General features: G+C 40.8%; 1 protein-coding gene across 1 annotated transcript in view; it reads right to left on the bottom strand.

Moving 5' to 3' along the window:
* PAQR5 (progestin and adipoQ receptor family member 5) overlaps positions 1-14507 on the bottom strand; it is a 92638-nt gene that overhangs the window by 34697 nt on the left and 43434 nt on the right. The gene's annotated exons all lie outside the window — the stretch shown is intronic.

Here is a 14507-nt window from a genome sequence, read left to right as displayed (position 1 = left end):
AATAACTATATTATAAAGAAAAAAGAGCTTAAAATATGAAAACATGAACAGAAGTAAATTTGACAAGAACCTAATATAACTTTTAGAAATAAAAAATTGAAATTAAAAAGTCACTGAGGGAAGCGGACGTGGCTCAACTGATAAGAGCGTCCACCTACCGAGGGTTCAATACCCTTTCTTGTTTGCTATTGTTTTGTTGTTTTCTTTTTCTTCCTCTTTTTTTTTGGAGTAAGGAAAATGTTCTAATACTGATGTAAGTGATGAATGCACAACTCTGTGATTATACCAAATGCCACTGATTATACACTTTAGATGGATTGTATGGTTTATGATTACACTTCAATAAAATTGATTTTTTTAAAACGTCATTGAAAGGATAAATAGCAGATTAGATATGGTTGAAGAGAAAATTAGTCAACTGAAAGTAGAGCCAAAGAAAATATTCAGAATTCTGTCCAGAGAGATTGAGATTTTAAAAATCTGAAAGAATAAGAGACATGAGAATATTTCTCCAGAAGGAGAAAACAGAATGATTTTTGATGCAGTATTTGAGAGATGATAGTTGAAAAATATGTAGAATTGTCCAATCCTCAGACCCAAGAAATTAAGTTAGATTACAGGAGAGACAGTTGATGCTCGCTAATTATTCTGTGTATTTTCCTATATTTCTCAGACTTTCTTGCAGTTAGATTGGGCCCATGTGACTATTTTCAGCTAATGTTACCCCCAGCCTATCACAGTTAAAAGCAATATGCCTTCTTGTAGCAGATATTGTGACATACTTCTCAACCCTGACCCCTCACCCCCATTCAGAATTGAGGTACTCACCACTCTACAGGAATTGCTTTTGGCCAAAGGAGCTACCTTGGCCAGATTATACTCCCTCCCCAGGAGCAGACTATATCCAGTAATGATGGACCAAAAATCCTGGACTCCTTTTCTCATTTAAGATAACTCTGAAAGATCAATTCAGAGCCAGAACTCCCTGTGTGATAGGTTGAGGCCTCTGATGCTTCTACCTAATTCTGCTTCCTCTTTCTTACAGGTGTTGATCTTAAGAACTCTCCCCAATAAACTTTTCTTTTTCAAAGATTTATTTTATTTATTTCTCTCCCATTCCCCAAACCCCCGCCCCAGTTGTCTGTTCTCTGTGTCCATTTGCTGCATGTGCTTCTTTTTGTCCATTTCTGTTGTTGTCAGTGGCACGGGAATATGCATCTCTATTTGTTGCGTCATCTTGCTGCGTCAACTCTCTGTGTGTGCGGCACCATTCCTGAGCAGGTTGAACTTTCTTTCACGCTGGGCGGCTCTCCTTATGGGGCACACCTCTTGTGCATGGGGCTCCCCTACGCAGGGGACACCCCTGTGTGTCAGGGCACTCCTTGTGCACATCAGCGCTGCACGTGGGCCAGCTCCACACGGGTCAAGGAGGCCCGGGGTTTGAACCGCGGACTTCCCATGCAGTAGACAGATGCCCTATCCACTGGGCCAACTCCGCTTCCCCCCAACAAACTTATTGCATGCACATCTTCTTCTCAAAGTCTATTTCTAGGGAACCCAACCTAAGACATCACTCTCTCTTCCCATTATGTGGCAATCTTGGAAGCCACATGTTCCAAATGGTGCAGCTACAAAATGGTGAATCTTCCATCTGCCTGGGTCCCATACAGTCCCCCAGTGACCACTTAACTGTGTGATGTGTTAAATAAACCTTTGCTATTTTAAGTCATTAAGCTATCTGGAGTGAATTTACACTCAGTATAGCCTAGCCCTTCCTGCCTTGTATAGTTATTCATACTAAAATAAATACACTCTAAATCTAAACTAATAGACATAGAGCGTATTTATACTATACAGACTTTAAAATAAGTGGAGGAGAAAATATGAAAAGGATAAAAGAAAGAACAAGAATATAAAACTCAATCCAAAGGAAGCAAGAAAGGAAGAGAAAACTAAACAGAGAAAGTAAGACATATAGAAACCACAGATGGTGATCAAAATGAATGCAAATATATCAATAATCATTATAAACAGACCAGTAATATTTATCATGTCCAGTTAAAAGACAATAATATTGTCAAACTAGATAAAATTCAATTATATGCTATTTATAAGGGACACAATTAAAACATAAGGACAGGGAAGGATTAAAAGTCAAAGAATGGGAGTGGATGTGGCTCAAGCAGTTGGTGCCCACCTTTCACATGGGTGGTCCTGGGTTCAGTTCCCAGTGCCTCCTAAAGAAAAAACAGACAATGAACAGACAACAAGCAAAAAAACAATGAGCAAAAAACAACGAGCAAAACAACAAGCAAACGGATGAGGGAACCATCTCAGGGGCCGGGGGGGAAGCTCAAAGAAGGGAAAGAGATGACTCAAACAAATTATAATCACAAAAACAACAAAGCTGGAGTCACTTTATTAATACCAGACAGACAGATTCTAAGACAAAAAGCCTTACTAGATATACAGAATCACTACAAAATGATAGGAACTTCATTTCACCAGGAAGCTACAACTATAAATTTCAAAGCACCTAAAAACAGGGTCAAAATCCATAGATCAGTCTACAAGGAGTAATTCACAAATCTGTTATTGAAATGGAAAATTTAAACACATCTCAGTCATGGATAGAACAAGCAGGAAAAAAATTAGTAAAAATATAAAAATATTAGATCTTATGGATATAAATGGAATACTGCCACCCAAAATTAGTAACTAAAGATTATATTCAGGCACACTTAAAAGATTTATGAGAACTGATCATGTATTAGAAGGTCAAACACTAGTCTGAACAAATTTCAAGGATTGGAATAATGTAGAAGGCAGTCTCAGATCACAGTCCTTAAGTTAAATCAATCACATAAAAAACTCCATTTCTAAGCAATCATAAGTCACATAAAAAATCATAAGGGAAATTAGAAATTAATTAGAACAATACATGGGGGATGCCATTAGGGTAAATAGCTAGAGGAAAATATATATTATTAAATGGGCATATTAGAAGACAAAAAGTGAAAATGAGTGAGGCATTTAATTTAAGAAGTTAGAATATAAATAGTAAAATAAGTCCAAAGTGGGAAGAATATAATAAAAATAATAGCAAACATTAATGAAATAAAAACAGTATTGTGAAGATTGCAATACTCCCCAAATTGATCAAAAGATTCAACACAATCTCTACCAGAATAGCAACCACTATTTTCTTTTCTTGCAGAAATTGACAAGCGGATCCTAAAATTCATATGGAAACACAAGGGACCCAAAATAACCAAAGCAATCTTGAAAAAGAAGAACAAAGTTGAAGGACTCTCACTTCCCAATTTCAAAACACATTACAAAGCTATAGTTATCAACACAGTGTGCTACTAGGATAAGGACCAAGACATAGGTCAATGAAATAGAACTGACAGTCCAGAAATAAACTCTTTATATTTATTGTTAACTGATTTTCAATAAGCCTGCCAAGACAAATCAATGAGGAAAGTACAGTATTTCCAGCAAATGGTGCAAAAGAATGATTATGGACCTATATTTCATACCACATGCAAATATGTACTAAAAAATACATCATAGAGGACAACCAGCAAGATGGTGGTAGAGTAAGAAGCATATAGAGTCAGCTCCTGCTACAGGGCAGTTAGTAAACACCCAGAGCTCTCTGGAGCTTGGTGAAGCACCTGTTTGGGGCTCCAGGAGACCAGAAGAGCATCCTGCAACACCCTTGAAGGAATGGAAAGAGGAGATTGCCCATCTGCAGAGAAGATTCGTAAGTAGAGCACTCCATGCCCCAGAGGCCGGTGCCCATCCTCCACTGGAGGCACAAGCCACCTCGGGAGCTGTTCCACGACTGGAACTGAAAGTTCTACTTCCTAAAAACAGGGGAGGAAGAGATGGTTGGCACCAACTTCAGCTACTGGTGAGTAAACTGAGCAGGCTAAAGTATAATCCTGAGAAAAGCTAAAGTTTGAGCCTGTCCAAGTCAGAAAGAGGCTGGAAGCCACCGTCTTAACTCTGCGCCTGGCACTAGAGGAAGCGGGACGGACTGAAAATCACAGTGCAAATAGGGACCAGCTTCTTTCTATCCAGATCAGATTGCAGGTCTAGCCTAAGCCCCAGCCCCACCTCTGGCAGGGAGGAAGCTGGCAGGACCAGCGCCAGCCTCTCCGGGAAATTACCAGCCAAGCCACAGAGGCTGGTGATTGTCCTACCTTGGCAGCATGAGCTGCCCTAGGAGCTATTCTATGGCTAGAATTAGAAGCTCCATTTCCCAAAAACAGGGAAGGAGGAGACAGTTGGCCACTGACTTTGGCTACTGATTAGTAGACTTGGCTGCCTAAGGTATAAGCCTAGGAACAGCTAGGGTGTGAATCTGTCCAAGTCAGAAAGAGGCCTCAGCCTGAGGGAAAGCCAGGACTGAAAATCACAGTGATGGTAGGAACCAGTTTCTTTCACCCATAGCAGCCTGCAGCCCTAGCCTAGGCTTCAGCCCCACCTCTGGCAGGGAGGAGGTTGGCAGGCCCTGCACCAGCCTATCCAGGTAACTGCAGGTACCTTTGGCTGGCAGAGATTGAATAATTGGAAGTCTACCAAGGCAACTGCGGTTATCTTGGACCCACACTGCATAGATTGCTGCCCACATCTGCAGCTCCTTCCCTGCCCCAGGCTGGGGAGAAAGGGGCATGAAGCTTCATCATTCTCTCTGGGCAACTATAGTCTAGGCCTGCACACCATGGATTATTCCACACAGCTGTGACTCTGTCCTACCCCTGACAAAGGAGAAAGTTGGGAGAAGCTTCGTCTCCCAACTTTCATTGCCCTGGGGCAATGAGGGCAGCTTCAGCCTGCACAGCTTACAGCACAAACTATATCCTTGGCTCCTACCACACAACCAGCAAGGGAGAAAGGGCAGGAAGTCCTAAACTAAAGAGAAAAACTGCACCCAGAATAAATACTCTAGTAAACCAGATGCAAAGACACCAACAAAAAAATCACAATCCCCACCAAGAAACAGGAAGATATGGCCCAGTTAAAGGAACAAGATAAGCCTCCAGATGACATAAAGGAGTTGAGACAACTAATCATAGCTGTTCAAACAAATCTCCTTAATAAATTCAATGAGATGGCTAAAGAGATTAAGTGTATTAAGAAGACATTGGATGAACACAAAGAATTTGAAAGCATACATAGGAAAATAGCAGATCTTATGGAAATGAAAGGTGCAATAAATGAAATTTTAAAAAAACACTGGAATCTTACAACAGCAGATTTAAGGAGGCAGAAGAAAGGATTGGTGAGTTTGAAGAAATGGCCTCTGAAAGTGAACACACAAAAGAAGAGATGAAGAAAAGAAAGGAAAAAATTGAACAAGGTCTCAGGGAACTTAAAGACAGCAAAAGACGTGCAAAAATACATGTCATGGGTATCCTAGAAGAAGAAGAGAAGGGAAAAGGGGCAAAAGAATATTTGAAGAAATAATGGTAGAAAATTTCCCAACCCTATTGAGGGACATAGATATCCATGTTCAAGAAGCACAACGTACTCCCATCCAAAAGAATCCAAATAGACCAACTCCAAGATACATAGTCAACAGAATGTCAAATGCCAAAGACAAAGAGAGAATTCTGAGAACAGCAAGAGAAAGCAATGCATAACTTATACAGGATACCCAATAAGATTAAGTGCTGATTTCTCCCCAGAAACCAAGGAGACAAGAAGATATATTTAAGAGATATTTAAGAGATTACAAGAGAAAAACTTCCAGCCAAGAATCTTATATCCAGCAAGACTGTGTTTCAAAAATGAGGGTGAGATTAGAATATTCACAGATAAACAGAAACAAGAATTTCTAAACAAGAGACCAGATTTTCAGGAATACTAAAGGGTGTGCTGGAGCCTGGAAAGAAAAGACAGGAGAGAGAGGCCTGGAAGAGAGTCTAGAATGAAGATTATATCAAAAAAAGTAACTAAAAGTGTCCAAAGAGTGGTGAAAATAAAATATGACAGATAACACTCAAATAGGAGTAAACTTAACCAATGACGTAAAGTACTTGTATTCAGAAAACTGCAACTCAATGTTAAAAGAAGTCAAAAAAGGCCTAAATAACTGGAAGAACAGTCCATGCTCACGGATTGGAAGACTAAATATCATTAAGATGTCAATTCTACTCAAATTGATATACAGATTCAATGCAATTCCGATAAAAATTCCACCAGCATTATTTTTTAAAATTGAAAACACAATTATCAAATTTATTTGAAAGGGTAAGGGGTCCTGAATAGCCAGAAACATCTTAAAAAGGAAAAGTGAACTCTCATCTCCAGACTTTAAATTATATTACCTAGCTCTAGTGATAAAAACAGCATGGTACTGGCATAAAGACAGACATGTAGACCAATGGAGCCAAATTTATAGTTCAGAAATAGACCCTCACATGTACGGTCAAGTGATTTTTGACTAGCCTGTCAAACCCACACAGCTCAGGCAGAACAGTCCATTCAACAAATGGTGCTGAAAGAACTGGATATCCATAGCCAAAATTATCCAAAAATTAACTCAAAATGGATCAAAAACCTAAACATACAAGCAAGAACCATAACGCTTCTAGAAGAAATTGTAGGAAAATATCTTCAAGACTTGGTGGTAGGTGGTGGATTCTTAAAGGAGATAAAAGGAAGACTGAGACAGACTACTGATGTTTAATGTATGTATAAGTTTTAATTAGCTTTACTGTAAAAATGTGTAAATATATAGAGTGGCTGGTAACAAATGGTGAGTAACAGCTAGTTTATAAATGGGCATGTGGCTGAAATGGTAGTCTAGGGATGTAAATGCCAAATGACAGAATGCTAGAGAATAATCTAGGAACTGAATAGCACAGTAAACCAAGAAGTGGATAAGAATTGTGGTTGACGGTATAGATGCAAGAGTGTCCTTTGTGAGCTAGAGCAAGTATACATCACTATTGCAGGGTGGTGGGAATGTGGAGAAGCATGGGAAAAATACAACTGGAGTGACCTATGGACTATGGTTAGCAGTAATAATGTAATATACTTGTATCTATGCCAAAGATGTACTGTGTTGAGCAATATGGAGAATGTGTGCTACATGTACACTATGGATGTGGTAACAGTTGGATGATATTATTTTATCTATAACAAATGTTCCACCACAGTGTGGTGTGTTGATAGATGGTTGTTGTTTGGGAATTCTGCACATGTACGTGATTGTTTTATAAGTTTACAACTTCTGTCATAAAAAAATACATTTAAAAAATAACAAAAGGTTGGTTGGGGGAAAAATACACCAAATGTAAGAGAAGGACTATAATTAGTAGTAAGATTTTGACAATAATCTTTCACAATCTATAACAAATGCCTCACTACAATGGAAGGTGTTGGTGGAGGGTTGATGTACGGGACCCCTGTGTAATGTTATGCCCGTTTGCTTTGTAGTCTACAACTTTTACTATACACTTATTGTTTATGTATGTTCATATATAAATGATATAAAGATAATAATAATAGGGTGGATTGGGGGAAAGTACTTTGGTTAGTAGTAATACTTTGACAATGCTCTTTAATCATTAGTTTAAAATGTTTGGGAAACGGATTTGGCTCAACGGATAGAGCATCCGCCTACCACATGGGAGGTCCAGGATTCGAACCCAGGGCCTCCTGACCTGTATGGTGAGCTGGTCCATGCACAGTGCTGATGCGCACAAGGAGTGCCCTGCCACACAGGGGTGTCCCCCATGTAGGGGAGCCCCATGCACAAGGAGTGCGCCCCGTAAGGAGTGCCGCCCAGCGCGAAAAAAGTGCAGCCTGCCCAGGAATGGTGCCACACACGGAGAGCTGACACAGCAAGATGATGCAACAAAAAGAGACACAGATTCCCGGTGCCACTGACAAGAATACAAGCAGACACAGAAGAACACACAGCAAATGGACACAGAGAGCAGACAACTGGTAGGGAGGGAGGGGGACAGGGAGAGAAATAAACAAAAAATAAATAAATAAAATGTTTAACAACAATGCAAGGTTTGGTGGTAGGATGAGTTATGAGAGTCCTGTATGATGCTATGTATGTATGTTTTGTAAGTTCACAACTATTACTATACACTATTGTTTATGTTTATGTGCGAGTGGTATACTTCAACAAATTTTTTAAAAATGAAAAAAAAAAAGCATCATAGACTTATGTGAAATAGCAAAAACTATTCTCTTGGAAGAAAATATAGGAGTAAATCTACATGACCTTGGATTAAGCAATGGTTTCTTCAATATAACTCAAAAGCACAAGCCGCAAAAGAAAAAACAAAGTAGATAACATCAAAATTTGAAACTTTTGTTCTTTAAAGGACACCATGAAGAAAATGTAAAGACAACTCACAGAATGGAAAAAAATATTCACAAATCATATATCAGATAAGGGATTTGTACCTAGAATATATGAAGAACTCCTAAGGCTCAGCAATTAAAAGAAAATCCAGTTAAAAGATGGCCAACAGATTTGAATAGACTTTTCTCCAAAGAAGATAAACAATGGCCAGCAAGCACATGAAAAGATGCTCAACATCATTAGCCATCAGGAAACTGCAAATCAAAACCACTTCACACTCCTTAGGATAGCTATACTCAAAAGAGAGACGATCACATGTCTGTCAAGGATGTGGAAAAACTGGAACCCTCACGTCAACAATTTCGAAAACAGTTTGGCAGTTTCACAAATGGTTAAATCGAGTTACCATATGACCAGCAATTCCACTTCTAGGTGTACATCCAAGATAAATGAAAATGCCAAAATAAAAGCATGTACATGCATGTTCATAGCAGCTCTATTCACAAGAGTCAGAAAGTAGAAACAATCCAAATGTCTTTCAACCAATGAATGGAAAAACAAAAGGTGCATAATGAAATATTATTCATCCATAAAAATGAATGAAATACTGATACATACTTCAGCATGGATGGACCTTGAAAACATTATGCTGAATGAAAGAAGACAGTCACAAAATGCCATATTGCATGATTCCATTTGTATGAAATGTCCAGAAGAGGCAAATCCTTAGAGACAGAAAGTAGATTAATAGTTGCCAGGGGCTGGGGAGCCCCATGTGGAGTGACTGCTAATGTGCACGAAGTTTTCTGGGGGGTTATGAAAATGTTCTAAAACTGATTGGGTTGATGGTTGCACAACTCTGTAAACATACTAAAACCAATGAAATTGTGTACATCTCAAGGGTACATTTTATGGTATGTGAAATAGCTCTCAACAAAGGTGTCATTTTAAAAATCTTTTACAAAGAAAATTCAGCTATAGGGTCAAGTTTTGCCCTGCACAACTCCAGAAGCTACCATTCATGTAGACTAAAAGGTAAAGGCAAACCCTTGGAGTCAGTCAATATGGTGGCTCTGCCCAGACAATTTCAAGGTCAATTCTACCAACCACTCAGGAATGTATAATTCTAGTATTAAGCACAGAATAAACAGGCAGCACTCTTCAACTCGTTTCAGGTTGGCATAACCTTCATCCCAAATCCAGGCAGGGACAGAATAAGAAGGAAAAATTACAGGCCAACTCGAAAAGATTTGAGGACCCTAAACAAAATATTAGCTAACTCATTCCAGCAACCGATTAAAAGGATATTAAATCATGACCAAGTTGTATTTTCAGCCAGGAAAGCAACATTGGTTTAACGTTAGTAAATCAATCAACAATAATTCACAATAACACCTTAAAAGAATCACATATGATTATCTCAAAAGACATATTGATAGGAAAAAAGGGTTCTGTGAAATTCATTCTGGATTAGAGGGAAAAAAGGATTCTAGCAAATTAGGTGTCAAAAAAGGAAGATCCTTAACCTGAATAAAAGTTATTTATATATACATACCCACACACATACACAAAGCAAACATTATACTAAATGGTAAAATGCTGAAAGCATTCCTTTTAAATCAAGAATGAGACAAAGATGTCTGCAATCACTACCCCTTCTGCATTTTAATAAGCTCCCAAGATGATTCTGATGTTTGTGATTCAAGCACTCCACTTTAAGAATACCAAGATGAAGAAACCATTTACCTACTGGGAATGCTCCTTGCTTGCAAGTACCAGAGCCCTCCGACCAAATACCACCCCTCAGTCCTTTATCTGGGTATGCCTCCTTCCTTCCATCATAATCTCACTGCTCTATTTCTTTTTTTTTTTTTTTGATCTTTATAACATCTCTGTGAAGCTGGCCTAAAAGACACTACCTTCATTTTATAGGTAAGGAAACTGAGACTCACAGAGGTTACAAGTCTTCTCCAAAATCTCACAGTAAGAAGCAGAGCTGCAGTCCAAGTCTGGGGAATTGTAGTGCTTTTCCTCTCTACACCCAACAAATCAGGGAACTCCTCCTGCCTTTGCTCCTAAACTCAGGCATCTAGGACAAATCAGCATGTTTACCCTACAACCAGTGAATCAAGGCCATGGTTAATAAAAGAGTCTCAATTTGATGCAAAATGCCCTTGCTTCTTGGCAAAATGTCACGATGTTGCACATGCAGCTGCTGTCTTGCCCTCTCTGTTTCGTCTTTAAGTTGGGTCTGCGTAGGAATCAACACCTGGATATGTGTTCCACTCCTTGAGGTGTGTTTTTGGTATCACTAAAGACCTCATATGTCCCTGATGTCAGGCAGAAGGAAGACTAAGGTTTATGAGGCAAAAAATCAAGGTCCACCTACTAAGGGAAGGGAGAAGCTACCCTTTCCATTGGACAATCTATAGGCCAGGAACGTGCCACAAACATGCCAGTAGTGTCTCATGATTATAAACCTGACCATGCAAGAGGTGGGGTAGACTGCACCATCTGATAGATGAGGCTCAGAGAGGCTAGGGAGGTGGCATAGGCCACACAGCTGGTTGATATAGAAAGGAAGAAAGGTGGCCAATACAGGGCCACCTGCAGTGGGAAGACAGAGGGCATTCTCAGCTCCAAAAAGAAGGAAGCCAGAAGGGAGGAACATAGATGGAGAACAAAGCCTTCTTCAAATAGAAATTAAGAGAGGTGAAGGTGGCGTCTCGGGGGAAGAATAAAGAGACAATCGGTGCGGCTAGGGATGAGGGTCTGGCTCAGGCTTGCGAAGGCAGTGGGTGTAGGGTAGGTATATGAGGTTCAAGTAAATGACAGGGCTTCAAAGTCTCCTCCCCACACTTTCTACCCATTGCCGTGCCCTGGAATGCATATGAGAGTTAATAATTACAATGACAAGCAAAACTATTTATTGATGTTCACCATGAGTTACTTCAGTTTTTAAAATTTTTTAATTTTTTTATTAATTCATTCAAAAATAACAACGAACCGGGAAGCAGACTTGGCCCAATGGATAGGGCGTTCGCCTACCACATGGGAGGTCCACGGTTCAAACCCCGGGCCTCCTTGACCCGTATGGAGCTGGCCCATGTGCAGTCCTGATATGCGCAAGGAGTGCCCCCCCCACGCAGGGGTGTCGCCCGTGTAGGGGAGCCCCACGCGCAAGGAGTGCACCCCGTAAGGAGAGCCGCCCAGCGCGAAAGAAAGTGCAGCCTGCCCAGGAATGGTGCCGCCCACATGGAGAGCTGACACAACAAGATGAAGCAACAAAAACAAACACAGATTCCTGGTGCTGCTGATAAGGATAGAAGCGGTTACAGAAGAACACACAGCGATTGGACACAGAGAGCAGACAACTGGGGCGGGTGGAGAAATAAATTTTTTAAAAATCTTTAAAAAAATAACAATAAACCCATTTATTAGTAAGCCAAAGTGGTACTGATGCAAAGTAGCAGAAATCTGTTGGCTTTTATAAAAGGTATTTATTTGGGATACAAGTTTACAGTTACAAGGCCCTAAAGAGTCCAATTCAAGGTTACTTTCTCACCCGAAGTCAGCCGCCACATGTTGAAGCACGATGGTGGGCAATGTCTGCGAGGGTTCAGCCTTCCTCTTTCCTCTTAAGGCCCAACTTCTTTCAATCTCAGCTGTAGGCTGGCAGAGGGCTCAGCTGTTCTGTTCTCTGCAGCTGCAAACTATCAGGTGAATGGCTCATCTCTCCTCCCAGGACCGGAGGATCACTCTCCCCTCTATGTCTATGGTGCTCTCTTCCTCTGGCATCTACGGAGCTCTCTCTTCCTGTGTATCTACTTCCTTGTCTTCTCCTGTGCGAGTGTTTACATAGCCCACCAAGGGGGCGTGGACTCAACGCTGATTCATCCTAATAGGTTGAATCAAAGCCCTAATCTTGATTTAAATCAATCAAAGGATATCATGGCCAGAGGAACAGACCAGTATACAAACATAATCTATATCTCTTTTTGGAATTCATATATAATATCAAATTACCACAACCCATTACATGTAAACAAACAATATTACCGTGATAAATACCTATATTTTCAAAACAAAATTATTGTGAGAAAAGGGGCATTGTTCTACATTATTGAAAATCTTTATCAAGGCTTAAAAGGAGACAGCTGAATGCTCATATTTCCTACCACTTTCCAAATGTTGCTACATATTGTTTTAGTTGAAGAATATGGAGAAAACCTAGCCTTGCACAGAAAGGAAAAGGAAGTAATGTTCTTAATAGCCTTTTCAGATAATTGTGGATATTCCTTAATTCTTCACCAAAACTTCAAAAGTGACTTTATGTATTTATTATTTATTAGAGAAGTTGTAATAAAGAATGCAGAAGATAGAGTTCCCATACTACCCCCTCCACACGCACACAATTTTCCCTATTATTCCCACCTTGCATTAGTGTGCTACCTTTGTTACAAGTGATGAAGCTATGTTATTATAACAATATGGGTTCACTGTGTTATAGAGTCCTATATTTTCTTTTTTAATTTTTACTCTAATAATATACATACAACCTAAAATTTCCCCTTTTTAGCACACTCAAATACATGATTCAGTGCTGTTAATCACCAATGTTGTGCTACCATCACTATCATGGATTATCTCACTCAATCCTTACAATGCTAGGAAGAAGAAATTATCACCATCCCCATTTTACAGAGGATGAGACTAAGGTAGACAGATGAAGTATTCTGCTCAAGGACCCTGGGCAAACCAAGTACTGCAGTCCATCAAACTTAACATTGCTACATTGTCTCCCATTGTTTTTTTTCTTTTTTTTAAAGATTTTTTATTTATTTCTCTCACCTCCCTCCCCCTCCCCCCAGTTGTCTACTTTCTGTGTCCATTCGCTGTGTGTTCTTCTGTGTCCGGTTGTATTCTTGTCAGTGGCACCAGGAATCTGTGTCTCTTTTTGTTCCATCATCTTGCTGCATCAGTTCTCCGTGTGTGTGGCCCTACTCCTGGGCACGCTGCACTTTTTTCGAGCTGGGTGCTCTCCTTAAGGGGTACACTCCTTGTGTGGGGCTCCCCTATCGGGGGACACTCCTGTATGGCACGGCACTCCTTGCACACATCAGCACTGTGCATGGGCCAGTTCCACACGGGTCATGGAGGCCCGGGGTTTGAACCTTGGACCTCCCATGTGGTAGGCAGACGCTGTACCCATTGAGCCAAATCTGCTTCTCTGTCTCCTGTTTTAAATGTTCACATAAGTCATACAGTTTATCCTCAAGAGACTTGTGACATTGGCTCTCTGCCACCTATTAGTGCTATTTTACTAAAAAGGATCCATCACTGCCATCTCCAGTGATTATGAATAACTGCACAGAGAAGACACAGCCATCTTTAGTTCACAGCCCCTGCAGGAGCTATCAGATCCTGACTTTCCAAATCCTAGCAGGTTACCCCAAGTCCCTGTTGACACCACTTTCCCCCCTTCACACCCTCCCTGGGCACGGACTCTGATCAAGATACCCCAAGAGACATCCACAGTCCCCGCCCCACGAGTCTGCACACCTGCCCCGTGATTCCCCATCTCCATGCTTTGTGCTCATGCTGGTCCTTCCACCTGTAATGCCCTCCCCACCTTCCAAGTCCTACCCACCTCTCAAAGCTCACTGTAAAGATCACCTCCCCAAGAAGCCTTCCCAGACCCCTTCCTCCCCCAAGATGGAAGTGATGAGCCCCCTCCTCTGAGCCTCTCTGTCCCTCTCTTAGGACACACCCCACCCACTCTATAAAGGACCTGTTTGTGCACACGTTTCAATCTTCCTGACCAACATGTGAGCCCCTTCACGGGCAGGATTTCTATGCAAGATGTCAGCACAGGATGACGTCTTGAACATAGTAGGCTGTCAGTAAAACTTTCATGAGCGAATGAATCAGAGACTCACAGTGTGTTCTGAGTCACAGCCACTAGCGCTCGTTGGGCAGAATCGACCCGTGAGACTCACTGGGAAAGGAAGTGACGCCCCGTGAGAGCAGACGCGGGCACTCCCAACGTGTCCCGTGAGCATGGCCTCGTTTTTAATTTGTCTGTTACCCGCAGCCATCCTCATCTCATCCCAAACAGCCCTGCATCTTTTACAACTCCTGCCCCCCACCCAAACGCCATCTCACT

Source organism: Dasypus novemcinctus, chromosome 3 (genome assembly GCF_030445035.2).
Source record: "Dasypus novemcinctus isolate mDasNov1 chromosome 3, mDasNov1.1.hap2, whole genome shotgun sequence".
NCBI lineage: Eukaryota > Metazoa > Chordata > Mammalia > Cingulata > Dasypodidae > Dasypus > Dasypus novemcinctus.
This window is presented reverse-complemented; position numbering and strand designations above follow the sequence as displayed.